The following is a 6,389-nucleotide window of genomic DNA, read 5'->3' on the forward strand; positions in this document are numbered from 1 at the left end:
GCTACCCCTAGACCACGGCTAAGTCCTAATGAGCTTATCCGTCCTGTAATGCTGTATTGCTGCCAGATATGGGATCTTCACCGGATAGAGTTGATGCAGGACATCGAAAAATTTCAAAGAAGAGCAGATACTTTTGTATTATACGCGAGAAACGGCCACCGATATGATACGTGAGTCGGGGTAGCAATCATTAAATCAAAGGCGTTTTTGGTTGTGATGAAATCTTTTCACGAAATTTCCATACCAACTATTTAGTTGACGCGCATTTTCACTGAGGTGACAAATGTCATGGGATAACTCCTAACATCGTGTCGCAACTTCCTTTGCCCGGCTTAGTGTAGCAACGCGATGTAGCATAGACTGAACACGTCTTTGGAAATAGTGAACCACGCTGCCTTGAAAGCCGTCCACAAGAGCGAAAGTGTTGCCAGTGAAGGAATCTGGCACGAACTGACCTCTCGATTATGTCCCATAAATGTTAGATGGCATTGATATCGGGTGATGTGGGTGGCCAAATCATTAGCTCGAATTATCCAGAATGTTCTTCAAACCAATCGCGAACAATTGTGGTGGCCCGGTGACGTGTTTGGGAATGTGAAGCCCATGAATGGCTGCAAATGATCTCCAAGTACCTGTGCATAACCATTTCCATTACTGATCTGTTTAGTTGGACCAGAGGACCCAGTCCATTCCTTGCAAATACAGCCCACATCATTAATTGGACCCACTAACAGCTTGCACAGTGCTTTCTTGACATGGTTGAAATGGCTCTGAGCACTATGGAACTTAACATCTGAGGTCATCAGTCCCCTAGAACTTAGAACTACTTAAACCTAACTAACCTAAGAACATCACACACATCCATACCCGAAGCAGGATTCGAACCTGCGACCATAGCGGTCGCGTGGTTCCTTACTGAAGCGCCTAGAACCACTCGGCCACAGCGGCAGGCCTTTCTTGACTTCTTATATCCATGGCCTCATGGGGTCTGCTCCACACTCGAACCTTACCGTCAGCTCTGATCATCTGACTGGTCTAGAGTCAAACCGATATGGTCACAAGGCCAGGAGATGCGCTGTAGACAATGTACTGCTGTTAGCAAACGCACTCGCCTCGGTCGTCTGCTGTCATAGCGAAATTTTACCGCAATGACCTATCGATAAGTTCATCGTACGTCCCACATTGATTTCTGCGGATATTTCACGCAGTGTTGCTCGTCTGTTAGCACTGAGAACTCTTCGCAAACGCTGTTGGTCTCGGTCGTTAAGTGAAGGTAGTGAGCCACTACTTTGTTCATGGTGAGAAGTATCTGAAATTTGGCCTCAGACACTCTTGACATTGTGGTTCGAGGAATACTGAATTCTCTAACGATTTCCGAAATTTCCGATGCGTCTAGCTCCAACTACCATTCCACGTCTGTTATTCCCGTCGTGCGGCCATAACCACGTCGGCAACTATTTCAGATGAATGAACTGAGTACAAATGACCTGAGTACAAATGAAACCTGCGTCAGTGCAATGCCCTTTTATACAGCCATCTGTACATGTACACATCGTCATCCTATGACTTGTTACTTTAATGTATAAAGGGTGAAATGACCATCGTAAGAAAATAAGAGAGAGATCAGAACTCGCACGGAATTGTTCGCCTTTACTGTATCTATTGAAGAATGAATAGGGTTCGATGAAACCTCTACTAAACATTTATGTGTAAATTGCAGAGTAATCATATACACATGTGGACGTAGATGAATAAATCACTGCGTGGCAGGCATTTTCACAGTGTCACCGAGCGACGTGGCTGCGATTTGGCTCAGTGTTTTGCACACTGGACCCACGTTCGGTCAACCAGATTTAGGTTTTCGGTGATTCCCCTGTATCGCTCCAGGCAACTGTCTGATAGTTCCTTTGAAAGGGTACGGCAGATTTCCTTTCCCATCCCTGACACCATCCGAGCTTATGATCCTTCTCTAATGTCTTTGATGTCGACGAGGCGTTAAGCCAGTCTTCTTTCCTTCCTTTTCCGCAATGACCAAGAGGTTTATTTGAGAAGTGAAGTGTTTGGTCAATAATCAAACTACAGGCTTCTAGAACCAGGTTGTTATCAAATGTTGGGAAAATGTATCGCCTCGAAGGATGAATATGTAGAGGAGGACCAATTTTCCTGGTGAAAGCTTGGTTTTTTTCAGAGGTGATACGTAAAAGTTAATGGCAATCCTTGCATGTTAAAAGATTGTACAATACGAGGCGTGTTTTTAAGTAAGTACCGTTTTGAAATTAAAAAAGACGTGCTAACATATCTCAATAATTTTATTTTTACATGAAAGCCTGTACCTTAATCTACTATTCTACATAATTCCCTTCAATATTGAGGCACTTGTCATAACGTTGTACCAGTTTTTGAACACGCTCTTCATAGAAGTCTGCCGCCTGACTTGTTAACCACTGCATCACCACTGTTTTGACTTCGTCATCGTCTTGAGGACGCTGACCGGCCAGGTGTTTCTTCAAGTGCAGGAAGAGATGGTAGTCACTGGGTGCAATATCGGGGCTGTACGGAGGATGATCTAGAGTTTCCCATAGAAAAGATGTGATGAGATCTTTGGTCTGATTCGCCACATGCGGAAGGCCATTGTTTTGCAGCAAAACGATGTCCTTGCTCAACTTGCCACGTCTTTTGTTCTGAATTGAGCGGCTCAGATTGTGCAATGTCACTGGGCGCACGTTCGGGGCTGTAAGGAGGATTGTAAGTAGGCTGTTTAGGTTTTTTTATTGGTAACGCCACATAGCGCTCTGTATGAAAAATCACTGGCTGTGCTGTGTGCAGTCAGTGGCTGGTTGGCATTGTTGTAATACTCGCCATTGTAGTGTTGGGCGGCTGGATGTTAACAGCGAGTAGCGTTGCGCAGTTGGAGGTGAGCCGCCAGCAGTGGTGGATGTGGGGAGAGAAATGGCGGAGTTTTGAAATTTGTAAGACTGGATGGCATGAACTGCTATATACATTATGACTTTTGATGATATTAAGGTAAATACATTGTTTGTTCTCTATTAAAATCTTTCATTTGCTAACTATCCCTTTCAGTAGTTAGTGCCTTCAGTAGTTAGAATCTTTTATTTAGCTGGCAACATTGGCGCTCGTTGTATTGCAGTAGTTCGAGAAACTAAGATTTTTGTGAGAATTGTGATTCATGAAAGGTATAGGTTATTGTGTCAAGGCCGTTCTTTTATAGGGATTATTGAAAGTCAGATTGCGTTGCGCTAAAAATATTGTGTCAGTTTAAGCACAGTCTTGTATAATTGTTCTAAGGGGTCGTTACAGGATGATCTAGAGTTTCTCATCGAAAAGATGTGATGAGATCTTTGGTCTGATTCGCCACATGCGGACCGGCATTGTCTCGCAGCAAAACGATGCCCTTGCTCAACTTATATGGACTGTTGCTTTGATTATGGTGTGACGTAGGGCACCCATGTTTCGCGCACGTAACAATTTGGCTTAGGAAATCATCACCGTCTTTATGGTACCTCTCAACAAAAGTCAATGCACTGGCTAAACGTTTGGTTTTGTGCACATCTGTCAACATTTTCGGTACCCAACGTGCGCACAATTTTTGGTAATTCAAGTGCTCGGTCAGAGTGCCATACGAAACACTATGAGAAACGTTAGGAAAGTCATCCCACAAAGAGGAAATCGTAAAGCGTCTGTTTTCTCTGACCTTATTATCCACTTCCTGCACCAAACTTTTATTAACGACCGAAGGACGCCCACTCTGTTGTTCATCATGCACATTTGTGCGGCTGTCTTTAAATGCTCTCACCCAATTACTTACTATTCCAACACTCATAATATTTTCTGCGTAAACTGCACAGATCTCACGATGAATATCGATCGCTTTTACACTTTTAGCACTAACAAATCTTGTAACGGCCCGTACTTCACAGTCCGCGGGACTTACGATTATAGGAGGCATCTTCACCACTCAGTATACAACGTAAATAAGGAAGAATCAGACTGTAATGGCGTCAGTGCGTTGATTAAGGTACAGGCTTTCACGTAAAAATAAAATTATTGAGATATGTTAGCACGTCTTTTTTTAAATTTCCAAACCATACTTACTTAAGGGGGGTAGGACGTTAAGCGGGCCGTCTTGGAGCAGGAGAGATACTACAGGGCTTTTTAATTCCCACTGTCTATACTTTTACGAATATATCCATAAAACTTTGTCAGCATGACCAGGAATGATTCAGGAGTCACACACATAGCAGTGGAAGTTCAAAACCATAATAAAATTAATATTGTTTTACATGTGAAAGTTCATCATTTTTTCACTTACTATTAGCTGCGTTTGTTGCTGTAGGTACACGTTTCTTCATAAGTAAGAGAGATTCTTCGGTGAATTTTTCGTAGGATACAAACCAGACTTACAGGTGTATGAAACTCTAGAAATTATTTAATTTATGAAAAAATGAAGGTGCTGTTAGATTTTAAACTTCATGCTTAGAAAAAACTCAAATTTTATAGTTAATTATCTCAATGTTTACCCCAGTTTTCAATAGATTTGGAAAATTCTAGAGTTTCATACACCTGTAAGTATGGTTTGTATGCTGTGAAATATTCATTGAAGACTCTCCCTTACTTATGAAGAAAAGTATACCTATAGCAACAAAAGCAGCCAATGGTAAGTGGAAAAATGACAAATTTCAAATGTAAAAAAAAAAAAATATTTTCTTATACAGGGTGTTACAAAAAGGTACGTCCAAACTATCAGGAAATATTCCTCACACACAACTAAAGAAAATATGTTATGTGGACATGTGTCCGGAAATGCTTACTTTCCATGTTAGGACTCATTTTATTACTTCTCTTCAAATCACATTAATCATGGAATGGAAACACACAGCAACAGAACGTACCAGCGTGACTTCAAACATTTTGTTACAGGAAATGTTCAAAATGTCCTCCGTTAGCGAGGATACATGCATCCACCCTCCGTCGCATGGAATCCCTGATGCGCTGATGAAGCCCTGGAGAATGGCGTATTGTATCACAGCCGTCCACAATACGAGCACGAAGAGTCTCTACATTCGGTACCGGGGTTGCGTAGACAAGAGTTTTCAAATTCCCCCATAAAGTAAAGTCAAGAGGGTTGAAGTCAGGAGAGCGTGGAGGCCACGGAATTGGTCCGCCTCTACCAATCCATCGGTCACTGAATCTGTTGTTGAGAAGCGTACGAACACTTCGACTGAAATGTCCAGGAGCTCCATCGTGCATGAACCACATGTTGTGTCGTACTTGTAAAGGCACATGTTCTAGCAGCACAGGTAGAGTATCCCGTATGAAATCATGCTAACGTGCTCCATTGACCGTAGATGGAAGAACATGGGGCCCAATCAAGACATCACCAACAATGCCTGCCCAAACGCTCACAGAAAATGTGTGTTGATGACGTGATTGCATAATTGCGCGCGGATTGTCGTAAGCCCACACATGTTGGTTGTGAAAATTTACAATTTGATCACGTTGGAATGAAGCCTCATCCGTAAAGAGAACATTTGCACTGAAATGAGCATTGACACATTGTTGGAGGAACCATTCGCAGAAGTGTACCCGTGGAGGCCAATCAGCTGCTGTAGTGCCTGCACACGCTGTACATGGTACGGAAGCCACTGGTTCTCCCGTAGCACTCTCCATAGAGTGGCGTCGTCAACGTTACCTTGTACAGCAGCAACTTCTCTGACGCTGACATTAGGGTTATCGTAAACTGCACGAAGAATTGCCTCGTCCATTGCAGGTGTCCTCGTCGTTCTAGGTCTTCCCCAGTTGCGAGTCATAGACTGGAATGTTCCGTGCTCCCTAAGACGCCGATTAATTGCTTCTAACGTCTTCCTGTCGGGACACCTTCGTTCTGGAAATGTGTCTCGATACAAACGTACCGCGCCACGGCTATTGCCCCGTGCTAATCCATACATCAAATGGGCATCCGCCAACTCCGCATTTGTAAACATTGCACTGACTGCAAAACCACGTTCGTGATGAACACTAACCTGTTGATGCTACGTACTGATGTGCTTGATGCTACTACTGTAGAGCAATGAGTTGCATGTCAACACAGGCATTGAAGTCAGCATTACCTTCCTTCAATTGGGCCAACTGGCGGTGAGTCGAGGAAGTACAGTACATACTGATGAAACTTAAATGAGCTCTGACATGGAAATTAAGCGTTTCCGGACACATGTCCACATAACATCTTTTCTTTATTCGTGTGTGAGGAATGTTTCCTGAAAGTTTGGCCGTACCTTTTTGTAACACCCTGTATTTTTGAAGTTCCATTGCTATGAGTGTCAATCCTGAATCCTTTGTGGTCATTTTGACAAAGTTTTATGAATTTATTC

This window comes from Schistocerca gregaria, chromosome 3 (genome assembly GCF_023897955.1).
Source record: "Schistocerca gregaria isolate iqSchGreg1 chromosome 3, iqSchGreg1.2, whole genome shotgun sequence".
NCBI classification, from domain to species: Eukaryota; Metazoa; Arthropoda; class Insecta; order Orthoptera; family Acrididae; genus Schistocerca; species Schistocerca gregaria.